Source organism: Stegostoma tigrinum, chromosome 29, assembly GCF_030684315.1.
Source record: "Stegostoma tigrinum isolate sSteTig4 chromosome 29, sSteTig4.hap1, whole genome shotgun sequence".
Taxonomy (NCBI): Eukaryota; Metazoa; Chordata; class Chondrichthyes; order Orectolobiformes; family Stegostomatidae; genus Stegostoma; species Stegostoma tigrinum.
In genome coordinates this window covers 30,930,892-30,956,510 of record NC_081382.1, presented here as the reverse complement: position 1 = coordinate 30,956,510, position 25,619 = coordinate 30,930,892, and the positions used below count along the sequence as shown (strand labels likewise).

The 25,619-nt window shown below is 41.2% G+C and overlaps 1 protein-coding gene across 8 annotated transcripts in view; it reads left to right on the top strand.

The window, feature by feature from the left end:
• The window catches only part of LOC125465223 (disabled homolog 2-interacting protein-like), a 669,026-nt gene that overhangs the window by 353,064 nt on the left and 290,343 nt on the right, over nt 1–25,619 (top strand). Inside the window, exon 1 of one of the 8 annotated variants that reach the window (XM_048558464.2) lies at nt 22,509–22,653. The exons of the other annotated variants lie outside the window; for them this stretch is intronic. The gene's annotated coding sequence lies outside the window, so the exon portion shown is untranslated. Of the gene's footprint in view, nt 1–22,508; nt 22,654–25,619 lie in introns of those variants that run through there. 8 annotated transcript variants of the gene reach the window in all.

Genomic DNA, 25,619 nt, shown 5'->3' with positions numbered 1-25,619 from the left:
GTATATTGATTCAGCTCCTTGATGCTGGCTATTAAGTAATTGAGAACATTTACAGGTACTTTATAATCAGTCTGCTCAGAGATGTTAATACTCACCTCAGGAGCTGGTGGGACTTGAACTCGGGCATCCTGGCTCAAAGGTAGGGACACTTTTACTGCACCACAGGAGCCCTTTTGGAACATTATGTTTAATATGGAGATCAATTTTTAAATTGACATTAAGCAAAGTGAACATTAATATCCGGTGCAAACTGATCAAATTCTGTTTGCCTCAAGTTGTATTTGAAAAAGTTTATTAATAGAAATATTAGGGACTTCATACCTATAAATTCCCAGGACTTTCTGATGTAATGACAGAGGATAGCTTGTTTATTAATTTGGAATCATTGACTTCCTTTAGTGCTACAATTATTCCTTTTCACCTCATTGCGTACAGGCCAGCTCACTGCAAGACAATAGCTCAGATGGTATCACACCCTTTTCCCTGTAGCACTGCAAGTCTTTCTTCAGATAATTATTGAATTTCTTTTTGAAATCCACATTTGAATCTTCCTTCACCAAACATTCAACAAGTGTGTTCCAGATCCTAAATTTTACTGTATCTTTTCATTGCAGGTTTGTAGCTGTTTTGTCAATCACTTTAGATGTTATCTGGTTCTTGATTCTTCAGCTAATGGAAACACTCTCCTTAACTATTCTGTCAAGGCCACTCATGATTTTGAACACTTCTGTCAAACTTCTTTCAACCTTATATTCTCAAAAGAGAATAATCACAGTCTATGTACTTAACTGATGTTGCTCATTCCCAAAACCAAACCAGTAATTTTTTTTCTGATCACCTTGAAGACCTGAGCATCCTTTTAAAAATGCCATGCCCAGGGTTTTGTTTAAATCAAAGGATATGGATGTTGTTGATTGGGCCTACATTTATTGCCATCCCTAGATATCAATTGAGAAGCTGGTGATTAGATGTAGTACATTCGGTGTTGGTAAATCCACATTGCCGTTGTCCCTGTTATGTCTATATTAGTCATCCTAAAATGCAGTAGTTACTGTATCTGAGATGACATTTCCTAGTTTGAGATCTTATGAAGTTGTAGAGTATAAGGAATGTGTTAGAATCACAATTTTTATTGTTCAAAAATAATTATATTGAAGTTAATAATTTGATATCATTCTGTAGATGATTTAGGGTAATAATAATTATTTGAATAAGATTTATTGATCAGACATTGATTTTTTTTTTACAACTATGCATTGAATGCATGCACATTGATGACACTGAGTAATATTTATAATTGTGCCTCAAGCCTGCAGGTCTTGCTCCTAAGTCATTTTTTCTTAAATTGGAACTTTAGGCAGAATTAATGACTATTTTAACCTATAAAGTGAGCTTTTGGTAGTTGGGAAGAGGGATGATGTCAGTGTTGAATGTAATCTGAAAATACAAGCATTGTTGTTACTGTTTTTTTAGCTATTATCCAGACTATTGTTATTACATTTTCAGAAATAAAATTGTGAACATCATAAAAAGAGAAATATTAAAATGAAAGTCTGTTATTATGTTCTATTATTCAGCCAAATTTCATTCGTTATAGAATCATCAGGTATGTAGCAACTCTATATTTACCATCAATCATTAAGTGAATAAGATAATCTCTGGATAAAACTGAAGAAATTGAAAGTGTTAAATCATTGAAGTGGATATCAGATTATGGCTTTGGGTCATGTTTCATCCTCTTCAATCAAGTTGGAAATCATATAAATAACTATTTTTCTTTTTAGGTGATATCTCTTGAGTAAGTTTTAGATATTGTTAGTAATTATCTGTTTTAGATCCCGTTGTCTTTCCGGAGGCCAAGCAATTGCATTGATTGTGAAGCAGAACTTTTGGCTCAATCATCGGAAATATAAAGACTTTGCATTAATATAGTGCTGGAAAAAAAATCACCTTGTGTCCCCACCCATCCCACACTTGCTCAGTACATTTTCTGATGAAGCCATTGTTCATGCATTTATTACATACAGATTCTCCGCCAGATGATGTCAGTGCCAGCTTCCCACCGTCCTTCCTTCCTAATTTGAGGTCATCCAGAAGTCTGCTACCAGTTCCAAATCCTAAATCTCACCAAGACCTGCTCAAAACTTGTTCTTGTTGTCACTAACCTAAACACAAAGCCTCTAATATTCATATTTAAATCTCGTCATAGCATTTCCCTTCCCTGTCCGAAACGTGCCACAAGCCTCTCTCTCAATTTTTTTTGGGCCATCCAACTCTAAACCTTCTGCATCTACCCCTTCCTTTGCCCCACCATATGGTGCTGTCCCTTCAGTTGTTCACCAATTTGCTTCTATGGAACATCTCTGAAATTTGCTTTATAAACCTCTGTTTTTCCACCTCCTTTCAGACATTTTAAAATCCCACCTCAGCCAATTTTTAGCCATCCCCTTTAACATCATCTTTGGTAGACATCCATTATTTTTGCAGTTTTTATGAAGTGCTTTGAAATAAAGGGCAGCATATATGGTGCCTGTTTTTGTAAGCTCCAATGTCTCAATAAGGTTTGAGAGATGTAAATGCAATTCCTAGTGAATACAGATGTACAGCTAAAAGCTACTGCTAATTGCCTCTAATTGGCAGCTTTACTCAAAGGACGAAAAGTTGCTAGTATGTGAAATAGAAAATATGTCTCATTGATGCTCTGAGAGTTGTTCTTCTGAGTCATATTGATTGGGTAGAGTAGAAGAAGGTTAATTCTGCATCTGTTTGTGATCTGGATAAAAGCTGCTTAATGATACATTGCATATTAAGAGGCATTGACCTTTATTTAGCTGTTGTAGTAATGGCTAAAACATCGGTATTCACTGTCATCTGGTGCAACTGACAAAAAAAACTCTGGTGTCTCTAATTGCACTGTTAACTCTGAGAATCCTGATGTTGCTGTTGGCTGTTCTATGGGATGTACTTTGAAGTCCTTGTAGGTAGAATCTTCATATGGCAATGCGTCTGCTGCCTCACTGTTAAGAAGTCAGATTGACAGGGATAATGAATTGGATAGGGCTGCTTTTGGTCCAGCAAACCTCAGTGCCTGTGATGCAGACACCTGTGGTCCCTTGCTGGAATGAGGTGCTCAAGCAATTACAAGTGTTTAGATCATTGGTGTTGTGTCTGCACTTGGTCTCGCCAATGTAGAGGAGGCACATTCAGCACAGTGGACACAGCAAACCAGGTTGGAGGCCATTCAGGTGAACCTATGTCAGATATGGAACACCCTCAGACTCTCAAAACAACTACTCCATACCGAATCTTATGGCAGCAGGAGACCCAGAGGAGGAGAGTGGAAATACTTTGAGGGTGTTCTCAAATCATCCGTGGAGAGTTCAAACATGCACACTGACCCAGTGGAGATCCTGCTTGATGAGATCACAGAGAAATGGAGAATGCTCATCCAGGAAGGCACCAACATAGAGATTGAATCCAAGCAAAATACTGCAGATGCTGGAAATCTGAAACAAACACAGAAACTGCAAGAGAAACAGCAGATTTGGAAGCATCTTGGATCTGAAGAAGAGCCATGCTGGACTTGAAATATTAACTCTGCTTCTGTTGCAACAGATGCTGGCAGACCTGCTGAGGTTTTCCAAAATTCTCTGTTTGAAACAGATTTCACCAAGGCCATGCAGAGGTGAAGATGAGTCATCGGAGGCAGCGCACAAACCTTTTCCAACACTTGAAGCACCACTCGATCTGCTTGTGCTAGTGTATGGAGATTGTTCACTAGATTTATCAGCCATTTGAGAACCCATTTGAACTGCAGTGGAATCAAATCTTCCTCAATTCAGCGACGCTGATTAGAATGAAGAGGAAAAATAGAAATCACTAAATTGATATGAACATCCAGATTTTTACACTACTGTCCCTGTTATCTAAAGCTGTGGCGAAGTAATGCCTTGACATGATTTTTAAAAAAGTGGACATCTAGACAACTCCTGAAACTGAAAAATAAATTTTATGTTTATGAAGTATCAATTTTCTAAATTCATGATAGACGTTCACTTAGATTAGTTTCTTTAAAATTCTGTTGGATTTTTCACTGACTACCTTAACTTCATGTATGTATTCTCAGTAAAATTTAAAAACTGGGTTATGAAGCCTGCTTGTTATTTTCTGGCTTGTTGACCAGAGAGTTCGCCAATGTGTTTGGCAGATTAATTTAGATGATCATATCATTGTTTCTGGACGGCAGAGTTCCCTTGTAAATGGCCCCAGAATGAAATTAACATTGAAAAGTATGAAATTCACACCGTTGTGGACATCTTCCTTCAAAGTCAACTGCAGGGACGGTAACTTCACTGCTGACTGCAAATCCAGGCCATTGTTTGTACTTTAACTCCAATTGCAATCATTTTCAGTTGAAATACAGATACCATGAGCCAAATACAATTGCAGAGATTTTATACTTGCAGCATACCAGATTTCATTGTTTTAATAGGTATTATCAAACAACCTGTTTAATACATTTGCACGCAGAAAATTGGATTTTCTTTAACAAGATTGCTCTGCACATTTTTCATCGTAGCTCAAACAAAAACTAAGGGTTGGATTAGAATGCTTAGACTCTGAAAAATATAAACTATTCGGCTCCTAATATTGGAAATGATACAAGTGTAAATTGAACAAAAAATGTTGCTCTATTTCATAACTCATTATCTTCAGTATGATCATCGGGAAAATTTCTCAATGTTATAAGGTAGTAGTCACCATAATTCTCACGTTTCGACAATAAAGCAGTGAAATTTCCATCCCTTGAAAAATCCATCTATTTGCTTGTGAATATAAATCACAAATTGCTTGTTATGAGATGCAGTGTCCTATTTCTGTCTCCTCTTCTCTCTCACTTTCTCTCCTCCTCGCCTCCAACCACCACCACCCATCCCAAGCAAATAAAGAATTCAAATAGCTGTTTATTGATTGGAAGATACTTAACATGCACCAATCCATTGCTATGAGATACATCTTACTGCTCTGTCATTTGGAGACAGCACATTGATTCGAAGTATCACAAAATACAGTGGATGTAAGCTCTGCAGTGACTAATTCGTAGAAATGACTCGGAGAGGGGAGGCAGAGGTTGAAGGCTTTTCGTGATTTGCGTATCTGGCTTTGTTTTTATTCCCCAGCACCAAGGTCAGGTCAGTAACAATGTATGACAAGTAGAACAAGCTGTAAGAAAGATATCCCACCCACAATGTTGACAATAATATCTTGAAGAGCATTTAACACAATGTGAATGTAGCAGTCGGGTAACTGCAGAATAAATTGTTTCCTGGCATCAGGGCTTATATAACAGTAGTATTAGTGTTCATTTGGTAACAGGAAAATGGAACATCTGTATTTGCTGTATGAGCCATAATCAAAAGTAACCAATGTTTTTGAATTGTTTAGATTTTTAAAAACAAAACTATGACTCTATTTTTGAAGATTTAGTTTAAGCGGGGTATAAAGTTACATTGATATGTAGCATTTCATTAGGAAAAAAACTTGCCAGCAAAAAATTGCATTAAAAGCTAGGGATGAGTTACTCTGTTTGTCCATGAGAAGTAAAACTTTGAAAAATTTTGGGATCAGTTTTCCTCTGTCTTGTTTTCATTCAGTAACCACAACAAATAGAATAATGGAGAAAAGGTCTGTGATCTTTGGCCGTTACCTTACTTGTATTGCACTGCTATTGCATACTCACACGTGTACCCAGCAGAGAAGTACCAAAACAAGTTCGCAATCAGTATTGCTCCTAGCCTCCTCAAATCAGAGGAGCACTGAGGCAAGGTGACAAGGCAAGTCGGACCTTAAACACCAAGTATGCTCTTCCTTTCCCAGCATTTTCAAAGTAACTGGAGGCCCTCTGGCTTCTCTCCAATTAATTGTGCTTCAGCAAATGAATTTTCTGTGTCCTGAACATGAAAGTGACATGTACCTGAAAATATGAAAGGTTATGGAACAGCGAAGAGACTGTACCATTATTAGTGCTTAAGCAGAGCATAGGAGCAAAATCGGCCCTTGAAACCAAATCATGGTGTGTCATTGAAGCCAATTGTCGAAAAGCATGAAATATAGCCTAAAGTTGGAATCCCGAAACTAAACACAATAGATAGCATTATGGATAGTTATTTTTAGCTTTAAGTGTTTGAAATGAAAATGAAACTCTACCAGCTTGAAATATGCACAGTTGAAATTTATTGTCACAACAATTATATTTGCCTCGACTTTATTAAATTTAATAGACTGAGACTGGAAGAATGCACAGTCGTACCATCACATGGTCTACAACAGAGTAAAACATACTTTTTTCCAGTTACCAAAGGTAAAGCATAGGATATTCAGGATCGTTTTGCTGTGATGTTCTAGGATGCGTGGTCAAGTTACTAATCATGCATAGTTGTCTATAAAATCTTACAGATGCAGCTTGTTCAGGAAGTATAATGTTCAGATGATTTTTCAGCCATCCATCCAAAATAACAAATACGTTTTATCTTGAATTGATGTAGAGGATTTTCTGTTTCGTGTTGGGAGAGATCAGCTGGGCAACTTGCTTAGTGCAATCTTTCTTTCAACTTAGTTTGATTTCAGCAGGTTTTGCACCAACTCAGTTGGTTGTTTTCAGGCTTCCCTCCAATTGAACCAGATAAATCAAGAACCTCTCCAAGCCAGTCGCTGCTCAAAACAGCTGCCTCAGCAGGGTCTATAGCAAAGCAAGCAATTATCACTGGTCATGTGATTTTTGATAAACATTATTGTAAAATAGTCTTTAATATCCACAGTGAACTTTCAGTGATCTCTTTCAAATAAGTCACTTCAAGTATGTCATAAAACTTGAAATAAATTCCCTTTATTTTACACAATCATTCAAAACTTCAGTCCTCTAAGCAAGATTAATTGTAAAGCATCTTTGGTAGACTGGAAATATACATTGTGTAAAAAAAAAACTCAGCAGATCAGTTCAGGAACTCAAAAAAATTTCTTACTCCATTCCTCATGCCCATAAATTCTTTGAACGTTCACCCACCCTGTTTGAAAAGATTACATCTAAATTTCTTATTTTCTCTTGTTCTAAAGGAGTAGTGTAGTAATCCAAAGGTCAGTAGTAGTGGTGTTACCAAGTCAGTTATGGTGGTGGACGTTGAAGTCCCTCATCCAGAGTACATTCTGCGTTCTTGCTACTTTTGGTTCTCAATACAAGTGCTGCTCAACATGGAGGAATACCCGTTCATCGGATAAAGAGACAGTATGTGATAACCAGCAAGGGGTTTCCTTCCCAATGATTGACTTGAGCATCTTCTAATTTATTCCATTACAGCAAAAACCCAGAGTGGTCGATCTTCCGATATTTATCATTCTTTAAGTTCTGAGATGACCAGGCAACCACTCTTTGTACCTCACCCAATAACTGAATATCTTTAATAAAATAGAGAGACCAGAACAGTCTCTCCATTACCAAATATTAACTGCTCAGTCTCAGAATTTACATGCTATAATCCTTGCTATGTAAACATGCTGGTTGTCTTTTTTGGGCACACTGTTTTAATGACTTTTCTGCTAAAACACCAAAAAACACCACCATTCTGATACCATCAAAAATATCCCACTTAGCACAATCCTGATCAAAGCTTGTAATCTTGCAATTTCTCATATTAAATTGCATGTACAATTTTCTTTGGCCAAGCTTCACAAGATCCTTTTGAATTTCTTTTCAAAAGCGGATTAAAGAAAAGCAACATTTTCAACAATGTTTCAATAATGCAATACAATAATACAGCACAGGAACAGGCCCTTCGGCCCACCAAGCCTGCACCAATTCCTTGTCCTTATTTAGACCCACATTTGTGGCCCATATACTGTTTCTATCCCTTTGTCTTCTATTCCTGTGTCTGTCAAGATACCCCTTAGATGTTGTTAATATGCCTGCTCCTACCATCTCCACTGGCAGTGCGTTCCAGGCACTGATCACCCTCTGCATGAAAATTTTTCCTTGCACTTTTTTCCATGCCCTTTTGCAGTTGACCTTTCCACCCTGGGGAAAAAGCCTCTGACCATCCACTCTATCTAAGCCTGTCATAATTTTACAGACCTCTATCAGAGAACCTCTCAACTTCCAGGTTTCCAGTGAAAACCGACCAAGTTTATGCAACCTCTTTTCATAACTAAAACCTTCCAGATCAGACAACATCCTGGAAAACCTTCTCTGCACCTTCTCCAAAGCATCCACATCCTTCTGGTAATGTGGCAACCAGAACTGCACACAGTATTCCAAATGTGGCCGAACTAAAAATTTTGTACAGCAGTAACATGCCAACTTTTATAGTCAACTGGCTGGCCGATGGAGGCGAGCATGCTGTATGCCTTCATTGACCACCTTATCCACTGATGTTGCCACTTGCAGGGATCTATGGACCTGTATGCCCAGATCCCGCTATGTCAGTGTCCCTAAGGGTTCTGCTGTTCATTATATAATTCACAGCAGAATTTGATCTTCCAAAAAATCACTTTCCATTTGTCTGGATTAAACTCCCTCTTGCCATTTCTTTGCCCAGCTGTATCCTTTAACAGTCCTCCTCACTATTTGCAATTCCACCAATTTTGTGTCACCAACAAACTTACTAATCAGACTACCTACATTTTTCTCCAGATCATATATGTTACAAACAACAAAGGCCCCAACGCTGATTCCTGCGGAACCACTAGTTACCGATCTCCATTCCGAAAAGCACCTTTCCATTGCTAATCTCTATTTTTTATGAACAAGCTTGTTCTGTATCCAGCACGGTCTGAATTCCATGAACCTTCGCCTTTTGTACCAGCCTGACATGAGGTGCCTTATCAAATGCCTTACTAAGGTCCATGTAGATAATATCCACTGCCCTTAACTCATGTTCAGTTTTCAGAACCACTATTACATTAAAGGAGCAAAAGTGAAGTAATGTTGATCTAGTAACAGTGTTTCAGACATCTTTAGAATGAGTTGTTAACATTCACTGAAAGCTGTATTTGTTTAATGTGATAGTGACAACTTCAGTCAGAACAACAGTGCACGTATATCTTAAATTTGACTGCTGACAGCCAGTAAGATTGCATGTACAAGTACCATGTCAGTCATCTATCAGTCATATGGCTGGATATGATAGTAGATGAATCTATTCCTTTAGAAATTAAAACATTTTGGTGTTGTTACATAATGTTAGAAAACATTTATGTTGAATAATACCATGAAGTGTGATTTATGAAATCATTTGAAATGCTGTTGAAAAATGTTGTCAGAGTTAAATTTTATACTATTAATTAGGTAGAAAATGTTTAACACTGGGATTACTTGCACAATATAAATTGGAATTAAAAGAGGGAACATCAATTATTAACTTTTACCTTTTCCCATTTTGTTTAAGTTTCTGTTTATGATGAAGATTAGAATCTATTATTGTAATGCAGGCTTTGAAAAATGGATTCTGATTAAATTAAACATCAAAATATAAGTGCTCATTGATTTATTCATAAGGACCATTGCAAAATAATACACCAATCTTGCTGTGGATTTTTTTTTGGAGGGCTTTGCAAATAAATCTGTCATTCAAACATTTAATAATTTGGCTTGATTATAAAATTGGAAATTTCTCTGAACTATATATTATGAAATTGAACAATATCTTATTTCATTGAATTTTACTGGACAAAAAGACGCTACTCAGTTCTCTGTAACTTTGGCTGTTTGAAATGAGCTGTGCAAATTAGTACCGCCAGTAGTTTTTTGCTCATAATCCAGCAAATTAAATTTGTTTCAAACGCATGTCCAGTTGCCTTTCCAAAATTGCATGAAATCTGATTCCATTATTCTTTCAGGTAGTGCACTCTTGGTCATGGCAAACCTCCTCTCGAAATGATATTGTATCTTGTTCTTTTGTTAATTATTTTTAAATGTATGACCACTGGTTACTCGATTGCCAGGAAAAAACAGTTTCCCTGTACGTTCTCCAGCAAAGCCTTTGTTTTGCCCAAATACTGCTATCGGTTCTTCCCTTTAACTTCTTCGGTTTAAGGAGTAAAATAACCAGCATCTCTCATCATTTCATGTAAGTCAAGCCCTCATTCATGATATCAGCATGGCACACGATTTCTGTGATACCAAGGTGTAGAGCTGGATGAACACAGGCCACGCTGCATCAGAGGAGCAGGAAAGCTGACATTTCAGGTTGAGACCATTCTTCAGAAATGGGGAAGGGGAAGGGGATTCTGAAATAAATAGGGAGAGAGGGGGAGGTGGATAGAAGATGGATAAAAGAGAAGATGGGTGGAGAGCAGACAGACAGGTCAAAGAGGCGGGGTTGGAGCCAGTAAAGGTGAATGTAGGTGGGGAGTTAGGGAGGGCATAGGTCGGTCTGGGGAGGACAGACAGGTCAAGGAGGTGAGATGAGGTTAGTGGGTAGGAGATGGGTGTGGACCTTGAGGTGGGAGGAATGGTTAGGGAGGCGGGGACAAACTGGGCTGCTTTTGGGATGTGGTCGGGGGAGGGGAGATTTTGAAGCTTGTGAGGTCCACACTGATAGCCTTGGGCTGCAGGGCTCCCAAGTGAAATATGAGTTGCTGTACCTGCAGTTTTTGGGTGGCATCAATGTGGCACTGCTGGCTGCCCAGGATGGACATGTCGTCCAAGGAGTGGGAGAAGGAGTTGAAATGGTTCGCGACTGGGAGGTGCAGTTGTTTGTTGTGAACTGAGCATAGGTGTTCCGTGAAGCGGTCCCCAAGCCTCCGCTTGGTTTCCCTGATGTAGAGGAGGCCACAATGGGAACAGAGCGTACAGTATACCACATTTAGCAGATGTGCTGGTGAGCATCTGTTTGATGTGGAAAGTCTTCTTGGACCCTGTGATGGGGGTGAGGGGGGAGGTGTTGGGGCAGGTGTAGCACTTGCTGCGGTTGCAGGGAAAAGTGCCGGGGGTGGTGGGGTTGGAGGGGAGTGTGGAGCAGACAACGGAGTCACAGAGAGAGTGGTCCCTCTGGAAAGCAGATAGGGGTGGGGAGAGAAAAATGCCTTTGGTAGTAGGATCAGATTGCAGATGGCGGAAGTGTCAGAGGATGATGCATTGGATTAGGAGGTTGGTAGGGTGGTCTGTGAGGACAAGAGGGATTCTGTTTTGGTTGTTATTGCAGGTAGGGTCTGTGATGATGAGTTCTGGGAAATGCAAGAGACACAGTCAAGGGCATTTTCAACTACAGTGGAGGGGAAGTTGCGGTCCTGGAAAATCAAGGACATCTGGGATGTCTGGGAGTGGAATGCCTCATCTCGGGAGTGGATGCAGCAGAGGCAAAGGAATTGGGAATAGGGGATGCCTCTTTGCAGAAAGGTGGGTAAGAGGAGCTGTATTCTAGGTAGCTGTGGGAGTCGGTAGGCTTGAAGTGGAAATTGGTTTCCAGGTGGATGCCAGGGATGGAGACAGAGAGGTCCAGGAATGAGAGAGAGGTATCAGAGATGGTCCATGTAAACTTAAGGTTAGGGTGGAAGGTGTTAATGAAGTGGTTGAAATGTTCGAGCTCCTGGTGGGACCATGAGGCCTCGCCGATACAGTCATCAATGTAATAGAGGAAGAGGTAGGGGATACCCTAGTGTAGCTTTGGAAGAGGGATTGTTTCACATACCCTACAAAGAGTCAGGCATAGCTTGGGCCCATGCAGGTACCCATGGCCACCCCCTTTGTCTGTAGGAAGTGGGAGGAATTGAAAGAAAAGTCGTTGAGGGTGAGGACGAGTTCGGCTAAGCGGAAGAGGATGTCAGTGGACGGGGACTGACCAGGCCTGTGGGACAGGAAGAAGCGGAGGGCCTTTAGGCCATCTGCATGGGGAATGTAGGTGTATAGGGACTGGATGTCCATGGTAAAGATCAGGTGTTGGAGACCGGGGAATTAGAAGTTTTGGAGGTGGAGGGTATGGGTGGTGTCACAGATGTAGGCAGGGAGTTCCTGGACCAAGGGGGAGAAAATGGAGTCGAGATAAGTGAAGATAAATTCGGTGGGCCAAGAGCAGGTAGAGACAATGGATCGACCAAATCGGTCAGGTTTGTGGATTTTGGGAAGGAGATAGAAGTGGGTGGTGCGGGGTTGGGGAATGTTGAGGTTAGAAGCTGTGGGTGTGAGGTCACCTGAGGTGATGAGGTTATGGATGGTTTGGGAGATGATGGTTTGGTGGTTGGGGGTGGGATCATGATCAAAGGGGCGGTAGGAGGACGTGTCAGAGCGCTACAACTCGCCTCCCTTGTCCATGTGTTTTATGGTGAGGTTGAGATTGGAGCGGAGGGCTGCACGTTCTGTTGGGGAGAGGTTGCAGTGGGTGAGGGGGTGGAGAGGTTGAAGCAATCGATGTCTTGATAGCAGTTAGAGATGAAGAGGTCGAGGTAGGGTAGACACCTTGGGGTGGTGTCCAGTAGGAGGGGGTGTGTTGGAGGCAGGAGAAGGTGTCAGTAGTGGGAGGGTTAGGCTCAACATTAAAGAAGTAAGCACGGAGGCAGAGGCGGCGGAAAAACTGTACAGTGTCCAAACGTGAGTTGTATTCTTTGATGTTTGTGTGGAAGGGGAAAAAAGTGAGTCCTTTAGTGAGGACTGACCGCTCGTCATTAGTAGGGGGTGGTCTGGGGGGGATGGTGAAGACCCGGCAAGCCTGGGTGCTACAGTCTCCTTTGGAGCTGCTGGCTGTGGAGGTAGTGGGCGGAGTAACAGCGGCGGTGGGCAAAGCGATGTAGGCCAGTAAACCTTGGATGTTGGCAGCAGCAGCAGCAGCGTTGATGGCGTTGGCTGTACCGGAAGTGGCATACCGGGTGGCGGCGGATATGATGTCATCCATGGAAACCGTTGGTGCTCCGAAGGTGGCCACATGGCCAATGGTGGAGGGACACGGTGGGGAAGCTCCTGGGTAGGGTGGCAGGCACCAGTAAGTTTAAAGTACTTTAGGTTTTTAGTGTCCAATAAAGCCAAGTAGAATTGTGAGTGCAGGTTGTGGATCTTTGGAAGAATAAAAAAAAGGAGAGGTCCTTTGCAGGCCTGGGAGAGGGAGGCTGTAAGCTGGGCGAGGCTTAATTGTAGTATCTGGAGATGCCAGTGCGTTGTAGTGAGTGTGTATTTCAGGAGCCACAGGGGAGAAATGCTTCTGTAGGATATCAGTGTTCTGAATGTAGCGGTCGTCGTGCTTAGGGCCAAACTGGGAAGGCTTAAACGTAGACTGTAGTTTTTTGGGGACGATCCGGTTCAATAGGCAGGTGCTTAGAATGGCAATGTGGCTGTAGTTCCTGGTTTGCTTTAGAACGTGGTCGAGCAGTTTCAGGGCTGAAGAGATTACAAGAGGGTTGCAGTGGGAGAGCGATACATAGAACATAGAACAGTACAGGCCCTTCAGCCCACGATGTTGTGCCGACCATTGATCCTCATGTATGCACCCTCAAATTTCTGTGACCATATGCATGTCCAGCAGTCTCTTAAATGACCCCAATGACCTTGTTTCCACAACTGCTGCTGGCAACGCATTCCATGCTCTCACAACTCTCTGTGTAAAGAACCTGCCTCTGACATCCCCTCTATACTTTCCACCATCCAGCTTAAAACTATGACCCCTCGTGCTAGCCATTTCTGCCCTGGGAAATAGTCTCTGGCTATCAACTCTATCTATGCCTCTCATTATCTTGTATACCTCAATTAGGTCCCCTCTCCTCCTTTTCTCCAATGAAAAGAGACCGAGCTCAGTCAACATCTCTTCATAAGATGAGCCCTCCAGTCCAGGCAGCATCCTGGTAAACCTCCTCTGAACCCTCTTCAAACCATCCACATCTTTCCTATAATAGGGTGACCAGAACTGGACGCAGTATTCCAAGTGCGGTCTAACCAAAGTTTTATAGAGCTGCAACGAGATCTCACGACTCTTAAACTCAATCCCCCTGTTAATGAAAGCCAAAACACCATATGCTTTCTTAACAACCCTGTCCACTTGGGTGGCCATTTTAAGGGATCTATGTATCTGCACACCAAGATCCCTCTGTTCCTCCACAGTGCCAAGAATCCTATCCTTAATCCTGTACTCAGCATTCAAATTCGACCTTCCAAAATGCATCACCTCGCATTTATCCAGGTTGAACTCCATCTGCCACCTCTCAGCCCATCTCTGCATCCTGTCAATGTCCCGCTGCAGCCTACAACAGCCCTCTATACTGTCAACGACACCTCCGATCTTTGTGTCGTCTGCAAACTCACTGACCCATCCTTCAATCCCCTCATCCAAGTCAATAATAAAAATTACAAACAGTAGAGGCCCAAGGACAGATACGCTGAGGTTTTTCTGGAGGATGGAGGGTAACTTCTTCAAGATAGGCATTCTTAGAAGAGGTTTTGCAGTGGGGTTAAAATCGTTACAGAGATAGTAGGAACTGCCGATGCTGGAGAATCTGAGATAACAGGGTGTAGAGCTGGATGAACACAGCATTCCTGTACTCACTTCATGATCTTGATATCTTATTAATAGATGATGCTCAGAATTGTACATAAACCAGCTGAGGCATAACCAGTGATTTGATCAGCTTTGAAGAAATATAACATTCTTCGATGTCTAACAACATCAAGCATTCCAGAGTGAAATATGGGTCAAGTGGAAACTGCAGTTTCCTTTATATTACCACAACAATTGCATTTGTGGCACCTCCTTTTCCTTTGCAACCCTTGCCAAGTTTTCATTGCTGCAGATATGACAGTGGCATCTATCCAGCAGTGTGCAACATTTCTCAATTATCTCCTAAACACCAAAACATTGGATAAGTTTAATCCAGTCAAATATCAGCCTTTTCCAATCATAAATTGTGCTATAAGCAGCACCAGTAAATTGCATCTACTCACCAATTAGACTTGCTCGCTGTGCTGGTGCGTTTGATTGCAGACATTTCGTTACCCTACTAGGTAACATCATCGGTATGCCTCCGGTGAAGCGTAGGTGTTCTCGCTTGTTATTTATAATCCTCAGTTTGCTGGGGTGGTTGGCATCACTTCTTCCAGTTTCTTGTTTTTCTGTAGTTTGTATATCGGGTCCAGTTCAATGTATTTATTGATGAAGTTCTGTTTGGAATGGCAGGCCTCCAGGAATTCCCTGGCATGCCTCTGTTTGACTTGTTCTATTATTTCTGATGAAGGGTCTAGGCCAGAAACATCAGCTTTTGTACTCCTAAGATGCTGCTTGGCCTGCTGTGTTCATCCAGCTCCACACTTTGTTATCTTGGATTCTCCAGCATCTGCAGTTCCTATTAATACTATTATGGATGTGTTGTCCCAATTAAATTCGTGTCCTTCTTTGTCCGTGTGTGTTGTGATCAGTGAGAACAAACCATGACATTATAAATAACAAGCGGGACAGAACACCAAAGCTTCACTGAAGGCGCATCGACAATGTTGCTAGCAGGGTGAGGAAGCATCTGCAATCAAACACAACTCAGCGAGCAAGTCTACAACCTCATTCACAACCTGAGCTACAAATCTTCTCAAAAGCTTTACCACATCTTTCATTGGGCTCTTGTGGCACACTGGTGGTGTCCCTACCTCTGAGCCAGGATACCTGTGTTCAGGTCCCACCTGTTACAGAAGTATGTCATAACATCTCTGAACACATTGAGTAGAAAATACCTATTACATTCCTGTTCCAAACGAGATGAATGACAGGAAAATAAGCTTCCCTCTATCTGAAGTCACTATAAACAGAGAATGGCACCATTGAGTTATATCAAAGCTGCATTTGCAGGAAAAATCTCTGGTGCTGGAGTTATACCGAACACACAAGATGGTTGTAGCTCTTTACGCCATTTGTCACAGTATTAAGACAATGGGGAGGCAATGGCCTGGTGGTATTATCACTGGACTGTTAATCCAGAAATCCAGATAACATTATGGGGACGAGTTTGAATCCCGACACAGGAGATGGTGGAATTTGAATTCAGTAAGTCTCTGGAATTAAGAATCTGTTGATGACCACTGTTGATTGTTGGGGAAAACCCCAGCTGGTTCATTAATATCCTTTCGGGAAGGAAACTGATCCTTACCTGATCTGGCCTACATGTGACTCCAGAACCACAGCAATGTGGTTGACTCTTTAACTGCCCTCTAGTTAATTAGGGATGGGCAATAAATGCTGGCCTAGCCAGTGACGCCCTCATCCTGTGAACGAATAAGGAAAAAAATAACTCTGGCATAACTACAGGAATAATTGGAGACACTATTCTCAGTGAACCTAAACATCATCTTCCAATTTCAGTTAGTTAAACTATTTGCTGACAATTCAGTTTTCAGTTGCAGCTTCTCCAATGATGAATCAGTCGGTGCTGACCTACAGCACATTTTGGACTGCAAGGTGACATGCAACGACCATTTTCCACAGGAAGTCTGTGTGCTGTCAGTACAGTGACCATTGTTGAGTCCGTCAATGTCTACATGTTGACATCACCACTGACCAAAAACTTAACTGAACTAATTCAATCAGCACTGTGCTGTAAAAACTGGACAGATCACATTTCCAGACCTTGCCATGCAAAATGTTGAATTTTTATATAAGAGCATTTCACTCAGTAATATTCATGATATGGTTTCTGGCATGAATACCTATAATAAAATTTATTGTACATGGTGAAAGAAAAGTGACCTGTTGATGAGCTTTATTTAAAATAATGAATTACAATTCCCAGGTAATTAGTAAAACCGCCATAAGAGAATACCCCTCGTCCTCACGTACCACCCCACCAACCTCCGGATACAACGCATCATCCTCCGACACTTCCGCCATCTACAATCCGACCCCCACCACCCAAGACATTTTTCCAACCCCACCATTGTCTGCCTTCTGGAGAGAAAACTCTCTCCGTGACTCCCTTGTCCGCTCCACATTCCCCACCAACCCCACCACACCCGGCACCTTCTCCTGCAACCGCAGGAAGTACTACACTTGCCCCCACACCTCCTCCCTCACCCCCATCCCAGGCCCCAAGATGACTTTCCATATGAAGCAGATGTTCACCTGCACATCTGCCAGTGTGGTATACTGTATCCACTGTACCCGTTGTGGCTTCTTCTACATTGGAGAAACCAAGCAGAGGCTTGGGGACCACTTTGCAGAACACTTACACTCGGTTCGCAATAAACAGCAGCATCTTCTGGTCGCAAACCATTTTAACTCCCCCCTCCCATTCCTTAGATGACATGTCCATCCTGGGCCTCCTGCAGTGCCACAATTATGCCACCCGAAGGTTGCAGGAACAGCAACTCATATTCCGCTTGGGAACCCTGCAGCCCAATGGTATCAATGTGGACTTCACAAGTTTCAAAATGTTCCCTTCCCCACTGCATCCCAAAACCAGCCCAGCTTGTCCCCTCCCCCCACTGCATCCCAAAACCAGCCCAACTCATTCCTGCCTCCCTAACCTGTTCTTCCTCTCACCTATCCCCTCCTCTCACTTCAAGCCGCACCTCCATTTCCCTAACCTCATCCCGCCTCCTTGACCTGTCCGTCCTCCCTGGACTGACCTATCCCCTCCTCCACATCTTCACCTATACTCTCCTCTCCACCTATCCTCACCTCTATCCATCTTCGGTCCGCCTCCCCATCTCTCCCTATTTATTTCAGAGCCCTCTCCCCACCCCCCTCTCTGATGAAAGGTCTCGGCCTGAAACGTCAGCTTTTGTGATGCTGCTTGGCCTGCTGTGTTCATCCAGCTTCACACTTTGTTACCTTGATCCCCAGTGATCTTTATTTCACTGTAAATACAAAAAGCAGGAACCGTAGAATCTTGGAATTATTTAATTGGAAAACTGATAGCTGCTTATGGTAGCACACACACACAAATGTTCAGTACCTTTCCAGTTCTTATTTAATGTCTTCTCAGAGTATTTAAAACTGCCCCCACCACTGGTACCATTATCTCAACACATTCTAGTCCTCGAAATGTCAACGCATTGGACTTGTTGTTTTCACAAGTGCTGATATAATCTTTAGACATTTTTGAATGCTCTCATTCAGTCTAAGTCACCGTTGCTTGTCAAGATATTTTGCTATGTTCTGTTTTTAGCTAAGTGCTAAGTAACCTTTGGAGTTTTGAAAAAAAACAAATCATTGTAAGTTTCCTTTAATTACTTCTCATTTGAATTACATTATCCTTCTGTGGATTGCACTATGCATTTTACTTCAATTTATTTTTTGATCAAACTCTGCCACCTATATCCATTAATTATTCTTTTCCAAGAAATAAATTTTATGAACAGCTAATAGATATTCCATTTGCAGATTTTTAAAGTAAATAGATGTCTGTTATCTACCTCCATGTTTGATGTGGAATGCACGTTGTCAAGATGCTCTCAATTTCCAAGGATATGTTCAGTCTTAAGTGATAGGTAGAGTTTTAATAGAAATAAACAATATATAACATTTCTGCTGTACAACAATAAAAAAAAATTGCAGAAGCTTCTTGTCAGAAATAAATATAAAAAATGCTGGAACACTCAGGAGGTCAGGCAACATCTGGGAAGAGAAATAGAGCCACCGGGTAGAATTTACAGTCTCTGTTGTGCAGTGAATAGAGGCAGGAAAGGCATTTAATTAGACAGAACAGTACTTGAAACTCACTGCCTTTTCAACTCCTCCAGACATAAGTTGAGGCAAGAAGACTTATAGTCAGACTTCTGTTGTTCTGCCAATTGATGTCCATTCGTGCTGTTAACAAGTGGTGGGCAGGCCTGTCGAATTGCAGTGAACACAGCAGTAAAACTGCAGTCTGCTTTGGAGGAATCCTCCCTTGAAGACACTCTTCCTGATTGAAAGATACAGCAGCAGAAAGGGGAGAAAGCCAATCCCCTGCTCTTGCTTCTGACCTTCTCCAAGCAACCACTTTCTCATGAAACCTGTCCTCAAAAGCTGTTATGTCAATACATACCTGTGGCCTGGAGTGCTACTCAATAGCGGGCATCCAGTAGGTCTTATTCCAGCAATTGCCATGGCCTCCCAAGTTACACTACCTTTCAGAAGTGCTGCTGATGCCTGATTGATCAGCAGCTCACAATACGTGAGATTTCCATCCTTAATCCCAAGCATCTTTAAGTGCTTAGAATACTGGTAGGCCTTTTGCAGTGGAGGCAATACAGGCCTCTCTGGCTCTGCAGTCAATAGGTAAGATCCCCAATAGCTTTGCAAGTCCAGCCCTTTGTTTCAGTTTGAGATGACTTCCTTATCTGGAAAAGAAATCTGAGTTTTTCAGCCGATGAAAGGGGATAGGGGTCAGGAAGATTTATAGTAGGGTCAAAGACAGGGAAGATTAAATAACAAAGTATTTCATGATACAGCAGCTAAAGAGCATGCAAATAGGTATTAGTGAAGAAAATGTTGTTCCAGATGGGGCTGGATAGGTATATAAAAACCATCTGAATGTAATATAAAGGAACAACAAAACAAAACCAGACCACCCGGAAAAAATATACATAGTACAAGATGAAGATAGCTGTCATAATTTAATATTGTTAAAATTGAGAAGGCTGTGAAATACTGAATGAAATGTTAGATTTTGATTCTTGCCCTGGGTTGCTCTGGTCATGTTTCTTTATTCCTTGTATTGTATAATGATCCTGTAATCACAACCTAGTTCACTAATCAGCATATCAGCTGGAGATAAACAGCCTATGTTTGGAGAAGGAGAAAGAAGGGTAAATAAGGTAGTGAAGGAGTCACTGTGGGAGCAGGCATGGTGGCTCAGTGGTTAGCACTGCTGCCTCATAGTGCCAGGGACCCAGGTTCGATTCCAGCCTCAGGCGACTGTCTGTGTGGAGTTTGCACATTCTCCCCGTGTCTGCCTGGGATTCTTCTGGGTGCTCCGATTTCCTCCCACCGTCCAAACATATGTGCATGTTGGGTGGATTGGCCATACTGAATTTCCCATAATGTTCAGGGATGTGTAGATTAGGTGGGTTACAAGGGGACAGCTCTGGGTGGGATGCTGTGAGGTTTGGTGTGGAATTGTTGGGCCAAAGGGTCTGTTTCCACACTGTAGGGATTCTATGAAGACCTGGAGAGGCTGAGGTCCAGTGGCTAAAGCTGGGAAGACCAGGCTGTAGAAGTGAGAAGTGGAGAGATCAAGGTCTGAGAGTCAATTGCCATTATGCTGAGGCCAAGGAAGACCGACAGTTGGGTGGCCTTTTTACCACTGCCTGGAGAGGAAGCAGATAGCATCTCTCTTGCCCTCAGGGGTAGAGTTGGGGTGAAGAAGGAGGCGGCAAGGAGACTGGGAAAAGGGGGTAAGGATAGAGGCCCATAAGAGTGCTGGTCGAGATGTGTTGCAAGGGAGATAGAGAAGACAGGGATGGAGGGTTGGTGACAGGTTTCCTAAGGGTGATGGCAGGTGGGTGCTGTAAGAGTGCAGGGGGAGAAACAAAGCTTTATGGGGGTAGTGCGGGCTGCAGAAGAGTCTCAGGTATATAGGAGGCTGAAAAAGAGCTGGGAAAGGAAGGGATTCTACAGAGGGGTTAGGAGAGAGAGGGAGGCTGCTAGATCATATGGAAGAGAGGGAGGTAGCATTGGTGTATGGGGGAAAGAGAAGGAAGCTGTGGCTGGTGGAAATGTGGAAGAGAGAGGGAGGCTTCAAAAAGGTTGGTGGGAGGAGAGAGAAAGTAGTCGCTAAGAAGCGAGAACAGTTTCAAACCCGCCAGCACAGGAACACTCAGCTAAGTATGAGTTCAGAAAATTGTAATCACTGACTTAAAGAATTGCTGACAAATTAGTGTGGTATCTATCTTCAGGCTGAAGATATTCAAAGCTATTCCATGAGGAAGATTGAATTGCATGTTATTATTATCTACTCCCAGTTATTAAATTTAAATCCAACATCAGTATTCAAGATGCAGTGGAGAGGTAATCACAGCCTTTTTAAAATATTCCACCCTTGTGAATATGCAAAACATATGTTTAGGATGACTGCTTTTTATATGTAGTAGTGTGTCAGTTGTTTCGAAAAACTTGTGCTAACTTATATGAAATTTTGTGGTATCCAGGAAATGAATATTTTCCTTGTGTGTTGTGGCCTTAAGTTTAATGGGATTGATGATTATTGAGGATATTGATGAATTCTTCTAATTTTGCTTCTATGTGCAGTTCCACATACTCTATGAAAAATATTCCTGAAAACTAAAAGGTAGCCCTTGAAAATCTAAAAGGACTTCCGGAGAAGACCATTATTTAATTATGGAGGAACAATCCCAGGCAGTGACAGTATTCTGTAAATCAGTCGCCCCATACGTATACTTTGGTTACTTAGGTATTTTTGGGTAGTAACCAGAAGTGGGGACTTGAACTGATGTTTGTAGTACTAAGGCTCTTTGCAACTTTCCAGACCATTTGATCTGCATGACTTGCCTGCTGTTTGCATTAACCAACTAAGCCATTAAAAAAAACTGTGTGATTAGGCTGCTTAATGTTATTTCCCTTTGATACTTTGGCATCCTTTAGTGCATAGTCAGAGCTCCTTGGAGAACAAATGAAAATTTCTTGGAATGGGCTTAATATTTCCAGATGAAAGGACAAGTTCTTTAAACCATTTATCTCTCCCTCACCCTCAACCTGAAATCATCCAAACCCTCCTTAGAGGTTTAGTGCATATGTGAATTTAGGATATTAGCGTCCATTGAGATTAGTCCAGTAATTACCTGAGTTGATTTGATCTCATAAATATTATATTTAAGTAATTTGCCATCTATAATGTATTTGGTAAAGTGACTGAAGGGCATATTTGGTTCTACTTCAGACTGATAAATTCTCCTAAATAGTGTGTGTTTGCATTTTTAATTCAATTATCCATTTACCTTTATCAGCTGTAGGCCCAGCAAAAATGGTAGGACATAAACGTGACAAGTGTATTCCAGTGACAAACATTTTTTTGTACCAAATTGGAAAAACCTTGTATTCAATGTTTGCTTGAAATCTTTGTTACTAGACATGTTTGAATTTTTGTTATGACCTATATATCTAAACTTTCATGTCATGTATGTAATTTATTATGTACATTCTTTTAAAATTGAAGTTTTTTTTGCAAGAACAATTATGGAGTGTCACTGTGACTGACAAGCTTAGCATTTATTGTTCACCCCCTCCTTTTCCTTTCAAACAAAATACTTCTTTAAAAAGCCAGCAATTCTTAATATCAGTAAAAAGTAATCTGTAAATATTTGTTTTGAAAACATTAGCCTCTTTCTTTCAGCAGATTTGATACAGTCTAGTATTTTTTATGGACTGAACTAGTGTTCTAAGCAAAGTATGGCACTTGGAGTCCCTATTCAGTATTGGAAGAGGAGTCTTTGCTTATTGCTTCCATGCTGAGTAAGTCAGTCAGGCTTAATCCTAATCAGTTCTTACCTTTCTGTCTCTGTCTCTGTCTCCCTGCCCAGGTTCCATCCCCTGGTATTCTACTTTTTAAAAACTCACCAATGTCTCCAGCGCTCACCCAGATAATAATACCATTCGAGCCCAAATTTAACCCATCATGGTTGTCCTGGTCTCAACATCCTCAGAACCAGTCCCAATGTCCCACAAATCTGAATATCTCCGCCCTACAACATTTCTGCAGCAGGTATGTAGTGCTATTTCTATTCTCAGAGGCATTTTCACTGACAGTAATACTGAGGTGACTACCTTTTGAGGCACTGCTTTTGAATTTACTTCCATACTCCCTATGTTCTGCATGTGAAACCTCATTCCTTTTTGTTAAACCAATGTCATTGGTACTAAAGTGTACCACAACTAGTGGCTGTTCACCCTATCGCTTCAGAATTCCTTCTTAACTATGTCTTGGAGCAGTCACCAGGTACCGGGGAGGCAACAAACCATTCTGGATTCTCTTTTTGCAGTCACAGAAAAGCCTGTTTGTTTGCCTTACCATTGAATCCCCTATTACTATTGCCCTACCATTCTTGTTCCTACCTATTGTCCACCAGAGCTACGTGTGATGCTGTGGACTTGACTTCCACTGCTATCCCTAGGAGGTTGTCCCCATAACAATATCCTATACTGTGTATCTGTTAAGAGAGAGGTCAGTCACAGGAGACTGCTGCACTGCCTACCTTCTGCTTGGTGATCACCCAGCCCTTTTCTGACTGTTCATGTGACCACCTCATTGAATATGCTGTTTGTGATAGTCTTAGTAAGTACTCTGTATTGAATTTACCCACACTAGCTTTAAAATGCAGTTAGCCAGTAGCTGCAGCTGGGCACATTTCCTGACTGCGTGGTCGCCAGGGACACCAGAATTGTCCATGACTCCCAGCAAAGCACAGGAAGAGCATATCAGAGGTGCAAGCTCTGCTGCCAAGATTTCCCTCTAGATGTAAAGTGTAATTATTCCCTTTAAAGAAGGAACTTATTTCATTCCAAACACTCCTGCTGCAATGCAAGTCCTTGCCTTAAGTTCTAGAGACCTTACTTCAAATCTTAATTTTACTTTTTCTTATGTTACGTTTACTGCCTTTATTGCATTGGCCCTAACCTTTTCAGTTAAATCCAAATACAGCTACTTGTTTAAAAATAAATTTTACCTTTCGGAAAGATAATGTCAGTGTTAACAATTGTTGAACGCATCAATTTTTATGATATTCTCATCTGCTATTTTGAGATTTATTCATCAAAATGATTGTTAATTCTTATTGTTAAAATATCGGCATAAAAATGTTATTATTGGATTTGATCTGACAGTCACATGTAGTCAACCAGATAATTACAGTTAATTATTTAATCGACTTGCTAGATGTACAGTTAGGACTGGTGCGTGGATGGAGCTGTAAAGCTTGCTCAATTTTCTGTATAACCTCAGCCTAATAAATGGCCATCACACTGCACAAATAGCATTCAAGCAGTCAGAGAAATTGGAACTAATTGTGGTTCCTTCTCAAGTTAGTGGGCGTAATAAATGAACTCCCTATCCACAAATTTATCTTGGTTTCGGTATCATGGACTGGTTTGGATCAGGATCAACATTGGTAGCAGAGAATATTTGCCAAAAGGAGAAGATTGAAAACCAGGAGCTCTGTTTAAACAAACATTGTAGTGGGAGCTACTTTTTACTAAGTATCGGAAGATGACTTCCTACCAGTGTTTAGTGAAGCTCAACCTGCCATTTAATGGAAAAATGAAGTCAATATGTGGAGAAAGCGAAGTGTGGAGCTGGATGAACACAGCAGGCCAAACAGCATCTTAGGATCACAAAAGCTGAGGTTTCAGGCCTAGACTGTTCATCAGAAAAGGCGGGGGGGGGGGGTCGGGTTCTGAAATAAATAGGGGGGCAGGCGGATTGAAGACGCATAGAGATCCCCTGAGGTTTGTCTGGAGGGAGGAGGGGAACTTCTTTAGGTTAGGCATCCCTGGAAGAGGCTTCGCAATGAGTTAAAACAGGTTATTTCTTTAACGGAAAGAAAGCAAGGTATGACTTAAACACTTTCTCTTCCTACTGGAACCAACATCTAGTATAATATAATCTCAGAGCTGGAACAATTGAACACTAAGGAAGATTCGGTAAATCTGTTAATATTTGTGGATGATTTTTCTTTAAAATGGCCTATTAACTGCATATGAAGCATGGTCAAAATTGATCAATTTGAATTTAATAGACTGTATGCAAGATTGAAAAAAAATCTACTTAGAGATTCCTGATTCAGTTTTAATTGTTTAAATTGTTCTAAGGCATTGAACATGGATAGACTTAGTATTAACTACAGTTAGGTTTTCAGGAATAAATCATTTTAGAACAGATGTCAGAAGCCTTTTAAAAACAAACCTGGGAAAACATCCATTCTCAGCTTCTTCTACGGTTCAAGTTGGACTTTTAGCAGTAACACACAGAATGGAAAATTCAGTGATAGCAACATTGTGAGATCACCCAGATAAAAGCCAAAAATTCAACTGTTGTATTGTGTGGGCATTGCTAACAAGGTCAGAATTTGTTGGCATCCCTAATTTCCCTTGTATTGAATGGTTTGAGGGCGTTTAAGGGTCAACTAGAGTGCTCTGGGTTTGGAATCATGTATAGGGCACTACAAGGTAAGGAGAACAGATTTCCTTTCCTAAAGGTATGAGTGAACCAGATGAATTTAATGTGAAAAGAAATTAAGTCATAATAGTTTAGACATTTCATAAAATCCTAGTGGGCCAACCAAGTTGTAAATTCACATCTGCTGTGGAATGGGCAGTCTATGCGGAGGTATTGCTACAAGTGATTGAAACTACAGTTCATATTAGTTGAGTTTTGCAACAGATCCAAACATTCCTTCAATGATAAATGATCATCTGACAAGGGAAGGAGCTACAGTTAACTCCAATTTTAAGTGCTCGAGTGCTATTTAATCATGTGGTTGACAATTGAGGTTTTAGAGAAAATTTGGCAAGCTTTACAGAGTTGCATGATGCCATCAGAAGTAGATTTTGATCTAAGGAACATGGTGTTTTGCAAAGTAGAGGAACAGAGAGTGGAAAGGTTCAAGTAATTACACAGCATGGTAACTGAACTGCTAAGGTGGATTCCTCGTGATTAATTGGTATTTGTTAGAC